Genomic DNA, 23,215 nt, shown 5'->3' on the forward strand with positions numbered 1-23,215 from the left:
CTTGTTTATTTATTGACATATTTGTTTGTTTATTTACAATACTGAACAGTCATTGAAAAATGGGATGACTTAACAAAGATTGGTTTCTCCATTTGATCTCAAATATTTTATATTTGAACTCCCTATATTTGACCGCTTTCTATCTATCTATCTCTCTATCTATATCTATCTAACTATCTATCTACACACACATACATAAAGCAGCCTTCTAAATCTAAGTTTGGCTTTGCATAATATTCCCCCAAAATCATAATAAATAATTTTCAGGTACTGTCACCAAAAAACCTGAAGTGGGAAGAAAAGAGATGCATTTCTTTACTCTTTACTATTTTTCTTTGGTTTCCAAGCTTCACTCCTTAAAAAACAAAAACAAAAACAAAACACTTTTTTTTTAGTTTTTATTGTCCCTGAAATGGGAATAAAAATGCCAACTGCTATATATGACTGTCTGAAATAAATGGTAGTGAGCTTTCTATAGCTGAGAAAACATAGTGATCTTCAAAGAAAGGGGATTAGAGCACCAAAATACTAACAGGGGATCAGTCTTGTCTCACCATTTAATCCCGATTTCATAAGTAAGCACTGCATTGAGGTTTTTCTTTCTTAAACACACACTAGAGACAGAGATCACTGTGACACTCATGAAATATTTAGACATAATTTTTAAGGATACTGAACTATTTTAACAGCCATTTTTGCATCCTTACTATGTGACATACACTGCTAGAGGCATTAGTGATATCAATAGAAAATATTCAGTCCTGACCTCCAGGATCTCAAATTGTATCAGGTAGACTATAATCGATATCTGGATATAATGTTCTGTTAACACAAATGAAAGGGGTTATTCTTCTCACAAAATATCTTCAGAAACTTCCTTTGGAAACTAGGAGAGAATATTTTACTACCTTCAGTGTGGCACACACAGAAGAAATGAAATTAAGTCCAAAGTAAATCTCTGGAATGAAAAGGACCAATTGGAGGCTTCAGGTGTTTCCTTATACAATCTGCTTAAATATTTGATTAATTTAATGAAAAAAGTCCATTCCTGTCTGTTCTTTGGCTTGTGATAGACAAAGCTTAAATATCTGATAAACTCGGTGTCTACAAATTGTCTGATGCCTAACAAATCAACAAAAAATATATTCCAATATTTGAATCATGGAAAATATCCCTGGACAGATTCTTTGAGTGGGCCAGTGGAGGAGTTATTAGGGAGAGGAGTGGGGTTCAGGAGGACAGGAATATAAGAGAAAGAAACATAATAAAACAACATTTGTATTACACTAGTCCAGAAGAGTGGTTCAGATATCAGTGTTTTAGTGGGGAAGTAGTGAGTCTTTCGCTATTTCTACTGTGGTATTCTAAGAGCACTCCAGCAGGTCTTAAGGGTTAACTTGCTTCAAGTTAACACACTCCTGGCTTGCTTACACAAGGCTCCTGATCTGCAACAGAACTAATTTACTTTCTTTGAGATTTGCAGACGACTGGCCTTGGGGAATGAAGGATCAGAATTTCCCCCAGGCCATAGAAGCCAGAAAGTCTGTTTGAAGCTGCCTAGGCTTTCCATCAGCCCAGCACATTTTTTTTAGCAAAATGTTTTCCTTTTTTAAGGTCACACAAGTGACTTTACTGACCTCCCTTTGTGTACCTGTAGACCTTGCCCTCCTTTGAAGAAAGAATACAGTACTCTTGCAAAACCCCAGGGTATCAGACTTTCTTGCAAATTCACCTCTGGGTATCAAGGAAACCAACCTTGTTGCACACCCACCCCATCCTGACACCAAGGAACTAGAACTTCTTGCACAACCTCCAAGCCCTGAGATAGCTCTGTAAGCTGTCATCATGGAGTCTGCACGTAATGAAGAAATGTCACAGACCACGCTACTGCCTTAACTGATTAAATCCTTTTAAAAATCTCTAGGCCAGGAAGAAAGCTCAGAGTTGGCCTATGGAGAAAAGTCCACCTTCTCCCTAGGTTGCTAGACTCATGTTCCTTCCCAATCAAACCTCGTCTGTTGAGTACTGGCCTTTCCAGCAACTGGCAGTAGAACTTGGGTTTCTGTAATAGTATAGCTACTGTAACAGTATAGTACAGTAACTCACATCAGAAATTCCTTTCCAGGAAACTAACATGAAAGATAAGCAAACTATGCTGAGTAATTTTCACACTTACCCCCTGCTTTATACATTTTTTTATAGTATCCCTGGCTATATCACAGTGGAATGAAACTCTTCAAGCAGAACTTAACATAATAGAAGTATACTGGATTAAACATTCAAAAAAATTTTTAGCCCAAATTAGTTGCAGATACTGGATGTTAGGTCTTCACATTCATTCAGGGACAAGTTACTACAAAGGCATTAACTCATTTTTGCAAAGATGACTATAATTTAATTGTTCCCAATATACAACTTCAGACATAACTGTAATGCCACAGCCTATTTAATTTTTGCTTGCTCGTTCTTTCTTTAAACACAAGTGCACCTACATATGAAATGAGACCCTCATAGAGGCATTAGACAGCTCACATTAAATGGACATATCATCATGGAGAAGGGCACTTACCACTCGCCTGTAAAGGCAACAATATCTAACTGCTGGATTGTGGCTAGTTTTTGAGCATATGCAAGTTCTTACAGCAAGATCTTTTCATTGTTTCTTTAATTTTTCTGAGGAGTAGGCACCAACCACACATGAGCTTATTTCTATTCCCCATGGTTTTAGAATGTGACCTTCCATCAGACAGTATCAGAACTCTGTATTACCTTCTAATACACCATAAATGACTTGTTTTTTAATCAATCACTATTTCTCCCTCACTGCTAGAATGCAAGCTTCACAGAGCAGGAACGTGTCTGTTTATTCCCTGATTTATTTGAAGTTTCTAGTAGTAGTGCTCAATAAATATTTATTGATCAGCTATAGAAAACTGACATCTGAGCAAGGACATAAATGTGATAAAGGATTAAATTATGCAGATATCTGAAGAGACCTTGTTCCGGAAGGGGGAACAGAAAGTGCAAAGAGTCAAGATGGGAGTGAAAAGCACCAAGGATGCCGTGTGGCTAGGAAGAGGTAGTGATGGGGAAAGTATAAAAAAATAAATGCATACAGCTGGTAAGTGATAGAACCTAAATTTAAACCCAAACACTCTGGCTCAGAGACTGTGCTCTTAACCATTAAACTTATATTAATATGCAACTTCATCACTTACTAGCTACATGATTTGGACCAAGATTCATGAATACCCCCCACTAGAGATAGAAGGGTAACCCATTCATAGAAGTATTACAGGAATTAGGGGAAATACTTTATTGCAAAATGCCTTACAAATGAATTAGTGAATGAATTAGACCTCCTCCCACTCCACTTCCATTCCCTGACTTACTGGTTATACCTATTTGTTAGGGTGAGAGAAGAACTCAAAAGAAAAAAAAAAAAAGAAAAAAAAAAGCCCACCAGTCTCAAAATCTAAATCTAAGAAGCATTAGCAAATCTAATCCACCAAGCTGATGTCAAATAATACTCAGAAGGATTAGGAGGCAGGAATAAATTCTCAAGAAAATTCAGGTCAAAACCAGCTGGCACTCAATCAATTGTCTAATCAGGAAATTACCCAGGGATGGACAATGAATTTTGAGTAATGACTTAGCTTGCTGTTGGCCTCCAGATAGCTGAGTTTCCCATTTAAGAAGAGTCTGTGGTGAGAGATAAGCACCCAAGACAAAGATAATCCTAATTACAATCCCAGGCAGGGGACCTCCACTTTTATACTGAGGAGTTGAAGCCAGCTATGTTCCTTGGGCCTCTTTTTAACTCACATGGAAGAAATTAGTGAGCATTTCCATACTGTGCTGGAGATTAACTTTGCCATGTAGAGTATGAACCCAACAACTTCAAGATTTAAAGGATTACAGGTCTTTATAAGAAATTCTGACTTCCAATAACTCAGAATATTTCCATATTGTAGTAATAATCCATGATTGTGGTCAACATGAAAGGTATTTAAAGTCTCACATATGGGGGGAGATCACATGTAAATATTATCTACAAGGCTAGCTATTCAGAATTGTCTTAAATTGCTTTCCATACACAAGTCTTGCTCTCCAACTAGAAAGCAAACTCATTAAGTGCACTTTCCTGCCAAAGCTGCTTGTCCCTCCCCAACACTTACGACTTTTGACACACATTCACAGTCTAGATAGGTTGAAAAAATGTGCTATTTGATTGACTCTGGGAGGGGAAAAAAACCACAAAACTCTTATTTTAGGTAAAAATCCAGAAGAAGAATTGTAGTCAGGTAATAATAATCAGGTCTGACATCCATTAGGCAAGGCAAGGTAAACTATACCAAGAGTCCACAAAGCGCTTTTAGGAGCCCAGAAAAAAATGTTTAAACTTCTTTTAAAATCAGAAAGAACAGTATATTTAGGATAAAGGAAATGTTTTAATATGTAGTATTAATATATTCTTTATACCAAAGTGATTATAAAATATAATCTTTATATTTTTTATGGAGGAAGGAGCCCACAAAGGCAAACATGTCTAGGGCCCATGTAAATCATAATGTGACTCTGAACTCAAAATATATTTTATGTTGGGAATATAAACAGCCAAGAGTCATCTTGTTTTAATGTACCTCTCCTCTTTTATAGCCCATTAAGGCAGGCAGTCACATGCCTAAGGATTCAAGTTGGAGGTAGGGTCGTATCAGCAAAAACCACCAGCACAGGAAGCCAGAGACCCTCTTCTCTCTGTCTCAGCTGTGGCTCTGCCATCTTAATCCTAGCCTGTTCTGGTTTGGGCATCTAGGCTCTATCACTTCCTTTCTGTTCCTAAACTGGGTTCAGTAGTCTGGCTCTTCCATGCCGAGTTGTTTTTGTGTTTTGGTTTTGTGTTTGTTTTACCTCTCTTTAATTTACTGGCTTTGCTTCACTCCAAATTTGTACTTTTAATTCAGAGATGTGGTCTTCGGGCTGGAACGCAAACCTCTATCGGTTTTGCAGGAATGGGTCATGTTTCAAGTCCTGAGTATAAGGGAAAATATTGTCCCTTCAGACTGATGTAACTCTAAAACAAGCTACGTCTCTGCTACGATCTCCAAAACTCACCAAATTTCTATTCATCCCTCATCAGAGATAAGGATGTGATGTTATTTATAATTTTTAATGTTTTAATTACTATTATTTCAAAATCCTAGCCTTCGCTCTGCAGCAGGTAAGTGAAGGATGACATATAGTATTTGCATAATATGTTTTCTTATAATGGACATAAGAAATCAGGCCTGAAAAGGCTAATTCTAAGAAGTGTGCCTTTTTATTTCATTATTTCATTCATTGACTCATTCATTCAGGTATTTTGTGAAAAAAAAATCAATATATATTCTATGCAAGTATTACTCACCTTCTGTGTGGTATTTATTTTGCACTATTTTGGTCCTATACCTAAAGTACTCATTTCCTTTGGATAACTGATATTTTACATCATAACTTTGAACATACCTAATATCAAGAAGTTTAGTTTACATGAGTCTGAGGAAGGAGCTTCTTGGACTTGATGGATGTTATAATTAGGATCTTAGACTTTAATATGTTACTCCTTCCCCGATATTCTGAGATGGAGCTAGGACACGTGTGATAGTCTATCCTAAGGAATCAATATTTGGCCTGTGGATCCAGGCCAGTAAGGGAAGATTCAAAGAAGAAAATTCAAGATACTACATATAAGTCAGAAAAATAGAAGGCAAACATTACATAAGTTGGAGCTTTTTCAATCCTTTGAAAATCTATGAATATTTTAAGGCATGCAAGGAAGGGACAACAATTAGTAAATAATATTACTTATTGCATTTTCCAGAATAGGAAATGTTATAAAACCTCTGTGTTGGTCATGGAAGAGGAAGAGACTGGAAAATTGGGAAAGGCTTTTTAGAGTCTGTCTGGAGGTGACACTCTATTTCTATTCACATTTAATTGCCCAGATCTAGCCACCTGCCCTGTTAGTTTCTGGGGCTAGGGAGTGTCTCACTCCTATATCTGGAGTAGGGTTGCCAGATTTAGCATATGGGCATAGGGACATCCAGTTGAATTTGAATTTTAGATAGACAACAGTAATCGACTTACACTAAAAATGGTCCTCATTCATCTGAAATTCAAATTTAACTGAGTACCCTGTATGCTTGCGCTAAGCAAAGGGACATTTGTAGGCATTTGCTTTTGTCTGGAGTAACATTTCTCTTTCCTTGGGGAATTCTTTTGGCAACCCTCAAAGTATGCTCTGTTAGTCCTGTCTTGGGTGATTGAAGAAAGCTATTTATTATTTTGATTCCTTAACTTCTTTCTGTTCTTCTTTTCTAATAATAGAGTTTTTGTGTTCTGTAAAAATCATGGTTTACAAACTACTACTGATATGGTAGTAGACTGAATTTAGCTTGCTAAAGTATGTCCTGAGGTGTCTGCAGATAGTACCTATTGACTTTTGTTGAAGGGCAAAGTTTGACTCACAGAAATAGCACAACTTGCCCCTAAGGCTATATTCCATGAACAGAGCAAAGTTTAGAATGGATGAACAGCTTTAAAGTTGTACTGGAACAGAGGCAATAGTCCAGGGAATCAAACTTTTAGAAACTAGCTTAAAAAGTTGGTCCGAGGAGCTGTGCATGAATGTGAATTTTAAGAGAAATAATTTATACAGAGAAAGAAATGTCTGGGGGAAAGAGGTGAAGGGACAGGTCATGCATTCAGGAAAGTGCATACCAAGACCATTTCTGTGGTTTGGGGAGAGATTAATTCCTAAAACCCAATAATTAGATGAAAGACAAAATGAACAAAATGAGTAAGACAAATGGAACAAAGGATCTGGTGTGCAACATTAATTGAGATACTGTGTACAACCGGCTTAGACCAGTTCCTGACTTAAAAGGCTTATATAGGCTTAATAATTATTAGCCATTATTATTCCCTTTCATAGATTTCTAGGTAGAGTTTTTCCACAAGTAAATCTTTTTAAATTCAAGTGTACTTAAAACTATAAAGTCTTAAAATTTTCTGCTGCCAGGTGGTAGTTCTGACCTAGGGGTGTAAAAACCCTCCATTGACAACTTTGGTAAGATCAGAAATTACAAAAAAATGTCTATGACATAAAACACACACACACACACACACACACACACACACACACACAAACGGCATTATTAAATGGAACATTGCTAGATTACTTGCAAGAAATACAATAGTGTAGAGGGGGCAAGTAAAAAATAAATAAAATGTCCACATGTTGATCCAAGCAATGTTCACACAATGATTCGATCTTAGTCCCTCTCTCAAAGTTTCCACTTCTTTGGGGAAAGAGCAGATGAGCAGTAAAATGGATAGGAGGCAGACAATTAAAGTGTGGGACCAAGAATTCCAAAACCCTGGAAAATGAGATAGTGTATACTAAGAGTTGACTGTTTTTCCTTGTGCTCCAGCACTCCTGACCATTTCAATTAAACTAACTGTAGTAACAATATTTTTAGTAACCGCATAGTTTGAGGTGATTATAGAAAAGGGTTATTGGGCGCCTGGGTGGCTCAGTCAGTTAAGCGTCCTACTTCGGCTCAGGTCATGATCTCACAGTCCGTGAGTTGCAGCCCCGCATGGCGCTCTGTGCTGACAGCTCAGAGCCTGGAGCCTGCTTCGGATTCTGTATCTCCCTGTCTCTCTGCCCCTCCCCTGCTCAGGCTCTGTCTCTCTGTCTCAAAATAAATAAAAACATCAAATAAAATAAAATAAAATAAAATAAAATAAAATAAAATAAAGTAAAGGGTTATTGTGCAATATAGTTGAGGTAATGCATGTAAAGCACCAAGAATGTGGTTTGCCACAGCATGAGGAGCTGTTATTATTATTTTATTCATTTATTATATCACTATTATTTTCATATAATGGCTCCCCTAATCTATTCTCATGGAATCAATACAAATATTTACTTTATTTCTTTCTGTCACACCCTACCAATCTGCACAAACCCCTTTAGGCAAACTTCTAGTCATTATACCTGATGGTTCGATTTGCATTTTTACCTCTTCTTCCTTTAATTGGGCCCATCTCTATTCTTTTCACCAAATTAGGTTTTATCTACACTTGGAGTGGAATCCAAATTTCACAATTTCTGAGCATCCATCCTGAGGGTCCCCCAGAGATCTCTCTCTTCTCAAATCTCATTTGACACATATTGTCTAGACAGATTTCAATTCTAACTCCGTGTATTACTAACTAAAAGAATTGCATTTTTTCTCATCTATAAAATGGGGATAATAATCATACCTATCTTAAGAAGTTGTAAAAAAAATAAAAATAAAAATAAAGAAGTTGTAAAGATTGAATTATAATATAAATATGCTTGATGCATAAAGATACTTATTAAATGTTAATTCTCCCCAGAAGTCTCGGTGCCATGAACAGCCAACATATTCTTCTATATGTATGTTCCCATTTTGGTCCCTAGTACTGTGCTTTTCATTTAATATGTTAAGCCAATAGTTGTAAGACCTGCTGATCTGGAGATTTTAACTGCATTGAATGGCCAGGGGTCTTCGAGGTGATGGAAATTTCTGTATCTTGCCTGTGTCAATAACAATATCCTTGTTGTGATATTGTACTATCATTTTGTAAGATAATACCATTGCAGAAAACTGGTAAAAGGTATTCAGGATCTCCTGGATTATTTCTAACAATTCTATGTGAATCTACAATTATCTCCAAATAAAGTTTAATTTAAAAATATGTTGCAGGTTGACTACAGTTGTGTGCTTTTTTTTTTTTTTCCTTTGGCTGTGGCAATATCCTGCTTTTATTTTACATAAATTGAGGGGTTAAATATAAAATTATCTTTAATAAAATATACCTAAAAATAATAAAGTAAAAAAACGATTTAAGTACTGACCCATATAAGTACATTTGCCTCTTATTGTAAACTGTGAAAACCATTTAAGTCATTTAAGATTGTTGGGCACCTGGGAGTTGTATATATTCAGAGGCTCCAGTTAGTTTGTGTGTTTTAATTTTCACTTCCTTTGCCAATTTAATGCCTTATTTGCCATTGCCGGCTCCTCTCCTCGGGAGTCATTTCACCTTCCCAAGCATTTTATCACCTCGCACACAACCCATCTGTGTGGTTTCAGGCCAACTTTAGCAGAAGAGAGCCATGCCAAGCCCTCTGTGGATTCAGGCACCTTCCTCTGCCCTTGAACACCTGGGCCTTTGGAAATGACTTTATTTGCCTTTTTTTTTTTTTTTTTTTTCTGAATTAAATGCAAAGTAGTTTTAATCATCCAGTGTTGAAGAGCTGAACAAAAGAAGCCAGAGTGATTAGGAAACCATTTTACCAGGATCTCAACTGTCACTTCAGACAGCCAGTGGGGAGGACTCTAATTGAAGCTCAAACATGGGAGATATACCTCTGGGGATGCTGTGTCCAGGAACTGGGGTCAGGTTCCATGATCCCAACTCAAATTCCATGGCATTTCTGGTATTCTTTTGTATTATTATCTAAAGTAAGTGCACCCACAACATCCAGGAGAAATTCGATCACTAGCTCTATGTGTTTGGCTATATATGCAGGGACTGGTGATTTTATATTGTCGCTTCAGGTACAAGTGTTTTACTAAAAAGTGTTCTTTTAAAAATAAATTCGGAATTGTAACAGGATTGTGAGCTGTATTTTTGGAGAATAGTACTCCTGTAGTAGTAGTAGTGATGTGGGACACAAAGGCAGAAGGAAATGGCAGATAAAATTAAATTTCCTTATAACCTGCTGCCCATTGACAAATAGTTGAGGCTGACAGAGTAAAATATTTCTCCAGGAACTCCTTACTGTCTTTGCTAGAGGGGAAAAACAACTTTAGCTTGACAATAGCTAGGCCTCCACTATCCTACGGGTCTTCTTCAGTATATGAAAATCCCATTGGAAACTTCCCCTTGACTTTACCTCCCCAAAGCCACAGTATATAACCATTCTCTCCACAGGGTCCAGGACAGCTCTTTTGACCCATGGGTCCTATCCCTGTGCTTTAATAAAATCGCCTTTTTTGCACCAAAGACATCTTTAAGAATTCTTTGTCGGCCGTTGGCTCCAGACCTCCCAAACCCCCCATCACCCCTCAAAACTTCATCAGTAGTAATAGTAGTAATACCAAATATCCAAAGAGACAGCAAGCATTACCATACATGATCTATTTTGGAAGCTTTTTCTTCCAAGGAGGTTCCGAATTGAGATAGTCTCTTGACTTTCTGAAAGCTACCCTACTAGAAATTTTGTTAAAACAGGAAAACAGGAAAAGGAGAAGGAAGAAAGAATTGCATATGTCAACCTCCCTCCTTTCCACTTCAACCACTCTTACCATTGGGAAAATAAAACATTACACACCTTACTCTCACACTGCAAACTATAGAGCAACCTTCTGTAGCTTATTTTCTTCTTCAATGAACTGTGTGTTATGTTTCACTTAAATAAACTTGGATAAAATAAGGAATGTGGCTCAGTGCACAATTTGAATTGCCCCAGGCTGATCTTTCTTTAGGTGACCTGGATAATGGAAAGAATATTAGAGTGGATATATAGAGGGTGTTTTGAGCATAGAAGGATATGTGGAAGGATATACCCAGTTGGATAATTTTATAGAGTAGGAGAATGAAAATTGAGGAAGGAAATTAAAGGATTTTTACCATTTATTTAATTATAGAAGAAAATAATTAGGTGTTATTTTGAGAAAAAAAATTAAATGAAAGATATTTCCAAGGCAGTCTTACTCTGATATGCCATACTTGTACCCAGACTGTAGGTGGATAATCCCAGAGTGTACTTCCACAGAGGTGTGCACATAGGAAATACTAATGGTGGGGTTAAGAGATCACCTTCATCATTTTTTTCCTCAGATCCCAGGTCCTAGCAGTGATTCAGTCCTGCTTGAAGATATTTAGACAAATGAGTTGATAAAGGCAATTGATTATTGCCATTTAATTCTCTGTTTGGTGGTCTTTGCATGTTTTTGTGATGGCCTCTTTCTTTCTGTTTGGTTAATCCTACTGTTGTTTCCAAACTGAACAGACTTCATCTATAAATATAAATGAGTATGTCCGTGAGAGTCAGGACTTCTACTACTACATTATAATAAAATGACTATAAGATTGTCAAAGGCAAGAACAGCTATGGTTGTTATGGGGCAATTTATTATCTGAAAAGGTATTCTTTTAACTGCTTCTAAAATCTTTTGAGAGATAAAATAATATACAGTGACCAAAAGAAAAGAGATAGGAAATTTGGGACTTAAGCTCATCAATTTAATTTAAGCTGATCAAATAGAAAAGTTTAAAATTAAAATATGGAAAATTTTAAGAATATATCATAAAAATTTCATAATTTTCTACTTGTATTTTCTTATGTTTCCCAAATGCTTTGATCCTTTTTGCCTGTGATGCAAGACCATCTAAAATATTCTGATTAAATTGTGAATTTTTCTAAGACGACTTTAAAAATTACCTTGATTTTTCACCTGTTTTTGCCACTTCTTTAAGTATAGCCATGATACAGAGAATGGAGGCAAATATTATGCTTCCTTTTATTGTTTTTATTTTAGATGTTGTTATTTATGACTGTCGTTTTTACTTTCTAAAATACCTGAATGATTCACAGCAAAAGACATATAGGTGTAGAAGAGAGGAGAACACACAATGACTCAACTTCTCTTTTCCCTTACATAGTTACTAAACTCAAGAGTATTGCCTAATAAAGCCTCCTATATACCTATTTCTGTCTCAATCTTTGTGTACTTCCTGAGGAACTCAATCTGTAAAATACCTTAAGCAATGTCAAAAGAAAACAATCTGGAAGATGATATTTATAACATTTATCACAGATAAAAGACTAATATGTTAAAGAAATCTTTTTAAATGTTGGAGACAAAAGCAAACCCAAATTTAAAAACAAAACAAAACAGGAAACAGATATAAATTGACTATTCACATAAAATATACAGAAGTGGCCTTTAACAACTATTGCAAGATGTTCATTACTCATGATTTTAAAAATGCAATTTAAAACTGTAGCAAGATATCATTTCTAAGCTACCGTACTGACACAAACTAAAAAGCTTAACGATACATTCTAATGGTGAGACTGTGGGAAAACAGATATTGTTGGTGAGAATGCAAATCAGTACAACCATTATGGAAAGGAGTTTGAAGTATCTATGTAAAGCTACGTGTGTATTTACTTTTTGAGCCAGAAATCCTATTTCCAGGAATTTACCATGAAGATACAACTCTAACAATATAAAAATGCATAGGCAGAAGGTTATTTTTCCTATCATTGTTTGTCACTGCAAAATATTGTAGATGACCTACATGCCCGAATATAAAATATTGGTTAAACAAAATATAGCATGTTCACACAGTTAGTATAATGCATTCATTAGGAAAGATGAGGGGGAAGATCTTAAGTGATATGGAGCGATTTCTTAATATGTATTAAGTACAAAAAGCAAAGTATATATAGTATGCTACTTTTTGTGTAGGAAAGAAGAGGACATAAGAAAATATGTATGTATTCGCTCATATTTGTAAACAGAAACACCAGAAGCATGAAGCAGATATAACAAAATTATTTAACTACAGGGATGAGTAGGAATAAAGTTGAAAGATTTAGGCGGGTAGGGTTACATTTCTTTGCATAAAACTTTGTACATAACATTGACTTTAGAATTCACTGATGTTTTGTATACTCGACAATCAACAAGTAAAAGGGAACAAAATAGAACGTAAACAGAAATAAATGAACTTGATTCTATTTCAAGTGAATATACAACCACACTAAGGGGAAGTGAGAATTAACTAACTTGAACACAGTTTTGATGATTGTCGGGGAAATATAACTGAAAACAAAATCTTTTCCTCACCCCCCCAAAACCTCCATGAAGGTAGTGGAGAAAAAAGAACAGTTTTATTATTGAATAAGCGTTAAATCAGAGTGTAAGGTGTACCATAGGCAATCCCCTAGACATCACCAAGACAGAAAGAGATTTTACCTTTTTAAATTACCAAGCAGACACAACCCATTCCATACATGTTCTCCAGATAAAAAGTAACTAGTCCTCAAGTAAGAGTACTTGACTGCACAGTTTATTACATATAGTTCATCTTACATTTACCTGGTAATTGGGATAACCATCATTGTTAGTTAAGTGACCTCATACAAAAGAAGAATAAATTTCTTCTATCTCTATGAAAGCAGATAAATTTGCCATTTAGAGCCAGGTGCCCGCTGAAGTTAGGATCCTGCCCTTCCATGGAAACTGCCTTTCCATGGAGTATAAAAGCATTTTTTCAATTCCTATTTGTTTATAGTCCCAGGACCTTAAGAAAAATGTTCCTAGATTGTGAAACTGACAAGAATCTTAAAAAAAAAAAAACAGATTTACACACATTTATAACAATTTTACAAAAGAAAACATCCTAAGAAAAGGGAGAAGTGGGTTGTTTCTGTCCTTTTTTTTTTCTTTCTTTTTTAAGTTTATTTATTTTGAGAGAGAGAGAGAGAGAGAGAAAGGGAACACGCAAGCAAGGGAGGGGCAGAGAGAGAGAGAGGGAGAGAGAGAATCCCAAGCAGTCTCTACAATGTCAGCACCGAGCCCAATGTGGGGCTGGAAGCCATGAACTGTGAGATCATGACCTGAGCTGAAATCAAAGGTCATGCTTAACTGACGGAGCCACCCAGGTGCTGCTGACCATTTTTTTTTTAATCATGGAGAATTAAGCCTCTTATTTTAAAATTTTTGTCTTTACAATATACACTATCAGTCTAAAGACAAAAAGAGCTATAAACCAATACTGAGCTATGGTTAAGTAGGTTTTTTTTTCACAGTGGTATGGAAGAGCAGTTCTGAAACTATTTTCTGTGTTTTGTATTGCTGGGAGAATAATCACATATAGTAAGGAAAATGGGAACCAAGTTTCTCACTATTTGGGAAATGAGTTAAAAATATGAAAAGGCGAAAAGCTAAAATGCACCCTATGGTGTTGGATGGAATTGGAGATATCAGTATCAACTCATGGTTTTAGTATATAAAGGTAGATATAAAGGAATAGATACATGCTTACATCTGTCTTCATAAACACACACCTCCCTAGCTCTGCCACTGAGAGGGCCTAGATGAAATAATGGTCCAGTAATAATGACTTATAGCTCTGGTCCTGACTATAAAATATCATTTTGCCTTAAAAGGAGTCTGGTCTCCTTGGAAAAATTGCTTATCTCAGGGATGAAATGGGAACACGCAGGATAAGGCAGAAACATCTTTTTGATTCAGAACAAAAGGGAATGCTCACAGAATGTGAGAACAAGAAGCCAACTTGAAGAGATCCGCACTGGCTAAATTTTAGATAACATGAGAATCAAAATTAATACCAAGCGTAATGGATTAAACTCATTGAATAAAATAATATTCTACATGTCCATATTGATATAAATATATAAATGAAAGATCAGATAAATACATAGAAAATGGAAATCTCTTCAGGAAAGATAGAAGGAATAACTGAGATTGTGATAAGAAAATCATAATTTGGCAATTATCAGAATAGTTATTTATCCTGGCAAGAATAATCAATGGATGTTAATGGGGAAAACTAATACAGGAAGGCTTTGTGAGAAATGAGAGTTCTCAAACTATTTTCCCACAAATCTCTTATTAAATACAGGAAAAAATTAGCAACTGTAAAGTGAAAAAACCTGTCAGACAAATTACCATAGTAATCAAAATTAACATAATCAATAATGGGACATACTGACCACTATCACGAACCTCTGAGAAGATACACTAAAGAGGGAATAGCATCAATTCTGTGGTTTTACTGGCAAAATTGTATAACAGTCTAATCATATATGGCATTCTACAAAATAAATGATATTTACTCTTCGAAATGTCCATGTCATTAAAAAAAAAATTGAAAAAACAAAGAAGAGCTAAAGTATAGTTCCAAATTAATGGAGACCATAGAGGTTCTTAGACTGGGGTGTGAGGCTCTCGAAAACAGTATGCAGGTGCCTCAAAAAATTAAAAATGAACTACCCTACAAACCAGCAATTATACTACTAGGTGTTTATCCAAGGGATACAGGTGTGCTGTTTCCAAGGGACACATGCACCCCAATGTTTATAGAAGCACTATCAACAATAGCCAAAGTATGGAAAGAGCCCAAATGTCCATCAATGGATGAATGGATAAAGAAGATGTGAGATATCTGTATCTATATCTATATATCTATCTATATCATATCATATCATACCATATCATATCATATATAGAGATACACAGAAACACATATATATATATATATATATATATATATATATATATATATATATATACACACACACAGTGGAGTATTCCTCAGCCATCAAAAAGAATGAAATCTTGCCATTTGCAACTACGTGGATGGAACTAGAGGGTATTATGCTAAGTGAAATTAGTCAGAGAAAGACAAATATCATATGACTTCACTCATATGAGGACTTTAAGATACAAAACAGATGAACATAAGGGAAGGGAAGCAAAAATAATATAAAAACAGGGAGCGGGACAAAACATAAGAGACTCTTTAATGTGGAGAACAAACAAAGGGTTACAGGAGGGGTTGTGGGAGGGGGGATGGGCTAAATGGGTAAGGGGCATTAAGGAATCTACTCCTGAAATCATTGTTGCACTATATGCTAACTAACTTAGATGTGAGATTTAAAAAAATCAAAAAAGAAGAAGACTGGGGGCGTGAGGGGTGGATCAAAATAAAAACTACAATTACATACCAGGACAATAGATACAATTTGAATATTGAGTATGGATTAGATAATAGAATTGTATAAATAATAATCCACTTGATTTTAATTATATTTTGGTTCTGTAAGAGAATATTCAGATTCCTAGGAAATACACATTATATCTTTTTAAGTAATGCACCACAATGTATACAAATTACTCTCAAAAGGTTTAGGAAATGTGTGTATAAATATTATATAAGTATTTTCTAAATTATTATTAATAAATATATATAACTAATAATTATATAAAAATAATGTATTATATGTCATTCTCTGAAAAATGTATATTCACAGATGCAAAGACAGAAAGAGAAAGAATCATGGGGTGCCTGGGTGGGTCAGTCAGTTAAGCGTCCAACTCTTGGTTTCAGCTCAGGTCATGATCTCATAGTTTATGAATTCAAGCCCTGCATCGGGCTCAACACTGACAGCACGGAGCTTACCTGGGATTCTCTCTCTCCCTCTGTCTCTGCCTCTCCTCTGCTCTCTCTGTCTCTCAAAACAAATACACTTAAAAGAAAATTAAAAAAAAAAAAGTGAAAGTATCATAACAGCAAAATACACATAACTGGTCAATCTGAGTAGAGTACATATGATAGTCCTTGGTACTTCTCTTGTCAATTAACTATACATTTGAAATTATATTAAAATGAAAAGTTACAAGATTTGTGTTGTGATAAATGGAATGTGGTTAATATTCCAAAGCCTGTGTTTTCTAGTATGTATGTATGCATGTACGTGTGTGTGTGTGTGTGTGTGTGTGTGTGTATATATATATATATATATATGTTTAGTAACAAATGAGGTGATACTGTGGTATTTGTCTGTTCCTGGGAGCCATTAAAAATAAAAATAATAACAAACATGTACTGAACATTTACTACATACCAGTCACAATTCTCTCTTTATTTGCCTTGTATAATTCCCACAACAATCTTTCGATACAGATCGTATCTTCCTATTACAGAACAGGTTTAAAAGAAGTTAAATAATTTTCCATAGGTCACTGAACCAGATTGACAGAAAGATTTTAATTCTAAGACCGATTAGTTCATAATTATAATGCTTCATCTTTTGCTTCTTTCTAGAATTGATTTATTTTTCTTTCTAGGGTAGAATCTGTTTCTTTGAACACAACAAAAATAATGTATAGATCAAAAAGATAAAGGGGTGTGATTAGGTGAGATATATTTTTTTAATAGTTTATCTTGGAATTCTGCTGAGGAAATTTGGAAAGCCTAAGGATCTAGACATATTTAGATGGTAGCAGACTAATGGTTATGTTCTGAATACTTACTTTTATTCTTTGTCAAAAAAGAAAAGCAGATTACCTACGTCCAAGGTATCCAAATGGCAAAGTTTCAAGGAGGTATCTATGCAAATTTACCCAGGTATCTTAAGGTACCTAGAAAACTATCCTTCTAACCCTGGACAAATGAGATGTGTCAGAATTTGTGTCTTCCATTTTTCCTGCTACGTAGCCTATGACCTGTGTTCTGCTACGGGGTAAAGTAATCCCACACCTGGACACAGGGTCATTATTTAGATCTAGAAAAGTATTCTAACAGCGGAAACATAACTCCAATACAAAAACAAAGTTGTATGTATTGGCAGAAAGATCCATTTAATCAGGAATGAGAGGTCAGAGGGGAAGGCCAGTGTCCACATATGTTAGTGACAATTATATGTGCTTGTACCATATTTTGGATTTTTTAAAAAATTATTGTTACAAAATTACCTTATAATGGCATTAAGAGTCACTTCACTCATTCATTATTAACTCCTTTACTCACTGTGCTTTGAATGCTTACCATGTCTACTTTTCTCCTTTGAGAAAGTTCTATCAAAACACAGAGAAAAAACAAACTTTCAGAATTATCCTATAGGGTTCTTTGTATTTTTCTAAGCCTCCCAAATGCTTTTGTACAATGTTTTCCTCCTCTATTTGCAACTCAAGTTCACCTGACGTTGCCTGACAGCATTTCATGATCAAAGGCAAAGAGTGAATCCTGAAGACCTCCTGATGTAGTTGGGAATGTTCATACCTAGACATATATTATGACATTATATTAAATGGGCTTGCTTTGATTTAGAAGTGTAGTGATAAAGTTTGGAGAAGAGGGAATAACCCTGCTGTGACTATGATGTTTGGGTCTGGGCTTAATGTTGAGTGGCATTCAAGAGATGGATGGAGAAAGAGAATTCCAGGAGAAAGGACTCCTGTCCTGAGGGACCCAGTTAACTTTTAAATAGGATTCCAATTCAAGGATGCAGGAAGAGACCTTAGGAGGTCTGAGTCTCCCATCCAAGTACTAGCCAGGCCCGACCCTGCTTAGCTTCCGAGATCAGACAAGATCAGGCGGATTCAGGGTGGTATGGCCGTAGACAGGAGGTCTGAGTCTCAACAATAATCACATTTGGATACAAATCAGACAGTTAACCAGGGCAGCAAGCTGGATGTTAATTGAGAAGGACAAAATAGAATATTCACCTCAGATGACAGAGATGTCCAAGTAGAAGCATCTAGTTGCTAGAGTCTACAGAGAAGAGAGAAATCCTAATATTAAATATGCCACCCAGATCCTCACAGTCTTTGCATGATGAGGGCTTTGCCACCTCTCAGAGATTGCAGCCCTGAGTTTAAAGCTACACCACTGTAATTCCAAATCCCATCTATTAATAACTGAGACTTAATCAATTAAGTCCCAATACTTTTTTAGGCATACAATGTGCCAACATGGCAGTGATATGTTAGAAAGGATTAAAAAGAAAGGGCAAAGGTTCATTTTAAATTCTGTGTTCAAATATATGAACTAGCTGCAAATTTTGATCAACATGCCAAAATGTTTCTCAAAATACAAATGAAGGAAAATTCTCATAGAAAAGGTAAGTCCTAGAGATCAGTAGTGTGCTTGCCACTAAGTAAGTGGCAGTATTTTTTAATGTTTATTTTTAACATTTATTAACAGGGAGACTCCACACTGTCAGCACAGAGCGCCATATGGGACTCAAATCACAAACGTGATGTCCTGACCTTAGCTAAAATCAGAGTCAGACACTTAATCAACTCAGCTATCCAGGTGCCCCCACGGTACAGTAAATTTACTGCAAAAAATATTGTATTTTGAAAAAAACAAACATCAGAATGGAACACTTATCAATTTGCAATCACATTCTTATTCACGTATAAGTAAACTGAGTATCTTGAAGAAATTTAGTATCTTGAAAAATAAATTTCTATTAAATGTAATATTTTTAGAATGGGAAAAATTAAATTCACTTTCTTCAGCCCTGTACAGCATGTTATGACTTTTGTTATGACAATGAATGTTTTTGGTGCAATTACTTTAAATTATTATTATTATTTTTTATTTATTTATTTATTTTTTTTTTGGTGCACCGTTCCTGGAAGTAATGCAATACCAGGTCGATGCGTGGAGTGGATGGAGCAAGCTCCTATTCCATCTCCTAATTCCAAAAATCCATTTAATATATTGTCCTCGGATAGAGGACGTATCAGATATTAAACTGATAAGAACAGATACTACACTTGATCTTAGCCAAAAGGCCGAGAAGCGATTAAATTATTTTTTTAATGTTTGTTTATTTTTGAGAGAGAGAGAGACAACATGAGCAGGGGAGGGGCAGAGAGGGGAGACACAGAATGCGAAGCAGGCTCTACAGAGCCTGACACAGGGCTCGAACTCAAAGACCATGAGATCATGATCCGAGCTGAAGTTGGATGCTTAACTGACTGAGCTGCCCAGGCACCCCACTAATCCAATCACTTTAAATTTGTTAGTTTTATTTTCATCTGTAACTCTTGAAACTTAAGGCCAATTCAGTTAGGGGGCTAGGAGAATTGAGTACAAAATGGCTCAAATGATAAATGGTCTAAAGCAAAATACTTTACTGATATGAGAAACCACATAAGACAGCAAAATTAACTTTTTAAATATGCCCTTTTTGTTTTGAAAAAAAGGTTCTAAAATGTTTCGGCGTATCATATTGAAATAATGACATAATTATAACTCTTCTAGCACTTACAATGACAAATTTATTTCTAGTTAATTCATTTGTTTTTATGTAGGGACTTCCATTGGATTGTGCTTTAATTCAGTATTAACCAGGCTATTATTCGAAAGTGTTTCTAACTCGGCAATAAATGTTGGTGATTTAGTTATAATTAAATAGAAATGAGTATATGAAAGCCTAATGAAGTTCAGAGAAATATTCATTATGTTTCAATACATTTATATTATCTACTCGCCCAATAAATTGTCATACCTCTATTGTAATTAACTGGGAATTAGCTCATTTAATTTAAAAAAAAAAAACTATTTCTGGTCTCAGAATTCTTACTTTGTTATATATCCATTGAAAACCTAATTGAGAGTGCAGGAAACATATCTTGTAATGAGTCAAAACAAACAAAACAAAAACAGTTTCGCATTGCAAGTGAATTGTAATTGAAGGCAACTGCTTACAGAATCATGATGGATCTGTAGCATCCAACATTTTTCTGCATTGAATGTCTCTGATACTAAATGTCTTTCCATATTTTAGAGTTCAATGCTTTATCAAATACTGTACATTCTATTATTTTTCTCCTGTCTTTTGTTATCAGATATGAAGGCTTTATCACATGAGCTCTTGTCGGTGAGTCATTTTCAGTTTCTAAAGGATGAGGTCTTTTCCTTGTTTCATGTTGCTGTGCTTTAACGCATTTGCCTAGCTGGGCAGGGCGTGTCTTTCCTTCTCTGCACCCCACCATCTCAGCACCAAAATCTGGAAGATGTTAGGAATTAACTGGGTGGCTACAGATTTTTTCTTTCGTCATTATGATCTTCTCCTTCCCCTCCTCCTCTTCCTCCTTCTACTTCTCATTCTTCCTCAGCAGCTTTATTGAGATATAATGCACATACCCTACAATTCATTCATTTAAGTTACTTTATTCAACGCTTTCTAATGTATTCACAGATGTGTGCAACCATCACCACAGTCAGATTTAGTTCATTTTCAAACAAACAACCCATACTTGTCGCTATCACTTCCCCTATCTCTCCCTTCTTCAGCCCTAAGTAACCACTAGGATACTTTCTGTCTATGGATTTCTCTATTCTGGACATTTTCTATGAATGGCATAGCATATCATATGTGATCTTTTATGAGTGGCTTCTTTCACTTCTAATGTTTTCAAGGTTCATCCATACTGTAACATACATTAGTACTTCATTCCTTTTTATGGCCAAATATTATAGCATTATCATTATATGGATATGCCATATTTTCTTTATTCACTTGTTAGTTGATGGACATTTATTTGGTTTCTATCTTTTGACTATTGTGAATAATGCTGATTATATACATTTATATGCAAGTTTTTGTGTTTCATTTCTCTTTGATATATGAATAGGAGTATAATTGTTGGATCATATGATAACTCTATATTTAACATTTTGAGGAAACGCCAGCCTGTTTTCCAAAGTGATTGACTCATTTTACATCCCCACCAGCATGGTATGAGGGTTCCAAACTTTCCACATCTTTAACATTTGTTACTATATAACTTGTTGATAATAGTCATCCTAATGGGTGTGAAATGGTATTTCATTATGTTTCTGAGCTTCATTTTCTTGGTGACTAATGGTGTCAGGTGTTTTTTATGTGCTTACTGGCTATTTGTATATCTTCCTTGTAAATATGTCTATTCAGATCATTTGTATATTTTTAAATTGTTTATTCTCCTTTTATTACTTAGTTGTAAGGATTTTATATATTTTAAATACAAGTCCCTCAGCAGATATATGATTTCCGAATAACTGAAAGGCTATAGATTATTCTTATTCATCAACAACTAGCAGATAGTGCCAGGATTAGTTGTGATAAATGGCTACAGTCCTCTAGTGACACTTCAGTAAATATTCTGAACTCAGTTACTAAATGAATTCAGTCTTCATTTGGCATTTATTTCTTGTGTCTGCAATAAATTTTAGAATACATTTGTAAACAACAGCCAGTCCTTCTTAGCCTAATATACGGCAGTTTAAAAGTCCTAACTCTAATATTAAGTCCCTGGCACTTTGTATAATCCACTGAAGAGAATAGAATACTTGGAGAATTACAGTCTCCAAAAATGGATTTTCTTCTTTACTGTTTCTTGAGAGATCTCCTGCTGACCCTCACCAAAGTAGGGACTTGAAATATTACAAGAAAAAGAAATATTCCATATCTCATAGCAATCATGTAGACCTCACAGTTATTTCTCACATCTAACTGAATTTATACATATACATATTACTTCAATATATTCATTCACAAGTACATATTCTACTTAAAATCTCTTCTTTGTAAAATAAAAAGGGGGAGGGTTCAGCAGTTGGATCTGGAGATAGTTTCTGAAGAAGGCTGATGAGTTTACATCAGTCCATTCATATGTCTTTATTTTGTTTCCTATCTTTCCATAGGATTCAGTGGATAGAAATGGAGCCCGTATCTCTATGACACAGCAGTAGAGCTTGGGTGACACTGCTTTTTCTCCCATTGCCTCTCTGGCATCAACAGATACCATGTCTGTTGTTTTCATACTGGTCAGTTGGTTCAACCTAATCACAGATCCTTTGCTAATGATTATTCTGAAGGCATCCCTCAACCATTATAGTTTAGAAAGTTTCAGTATATTTTTGTCATTCTTCATGAGGCTTTATTTTGCCACCATTACATAGCTTACGTGAAGCTTTCATGGATATGTTTCAATGGCCCGTTACGTCTTTTAGATGTGGTCAAACTAGGCCTCATGTTAATCAACAAGTAACTCTCCTTAGTCCACATGGAACTCTCACTTGCTCATCTCTACATTACCACCCTTTACCTTATTGGGTAGTCCCAGTGTTTGTTTCATCCATCTGTACTCATGGTTGCATATGCTTATGGAAACAACTTCCTTCGCTTGTACACTTTCTCTAGTGACAAGAAATCTTTGACCCTTGACCTTGTTTACTGGTTTTGCTTTTTAAAAAATTGATATCTCAAGTTCGGGTTTAAATTAGACAGATTGGAATAAGAGTCTAGTCAAGATGATACATGCATCCTCTTACAAAATGAAATCCCACGAGTGGAAACTTAGTATACCAACTGTAATATTAGGTGTATGTATTATTATATATAAGGAATAATATTATGAGCAAGACAAAAAAGACCAGTGTCTTTCTCTTTTAGGATGTTGTAGTATCATTGTGGAAAATAAGCACTGACATTCAAAATATTTTCTGAAATTTTCGTGAGCTTGTTTACTTTGCAACTCGTCACTGCAGCTACTATACCTTCTGAACAGAAAGATCTTCCGAAGGTCCTCTGCTG

The 23,215-nt window shown here is 35.4% G+C and overlaps 1 long non-coding RNA gene and 1 other non-coding gene across 5 annotated transcripts in view; both read right to left on the bottom strand.

Annotated features, from left to right (window-relative positions):
• LOC121016296 (uncharacterized) overlaps positions 1 to 23,215 on the bottom strand; it is an 887,083-nt gene that overhangs the window by 693,487 nt on the left and 170,381 nt on the right. The gene's annotated exons all lie outside the window — the stretch shown is intronic.
• On the bottom strand, positions 19,246 to 19,436 carry LOC121016493 (U2 spliceosomal RNA). Its single transcript, XR_005784310.1, has one exon. It is a non-coding gene; the product is annotated as a U2 spliceosomal RNA (small nuclear RNA).

This window comes from Herpailurus yagouaroundi, unplaced genomic scaffold (genome assembly GCF_014898765.1).
Source record: "Herpailurus yagouaroundi ecotype Mexico unplaced genomic scaffold, PumYag 210, whole genome shotgun sequence".
Classification (NCBI taxonomy): Eukaryota; Metazoa; Chordata; class Mammalia; order Carnivora; family Felidae; genus Herpailurus; species Herpailurus yagouaroundi.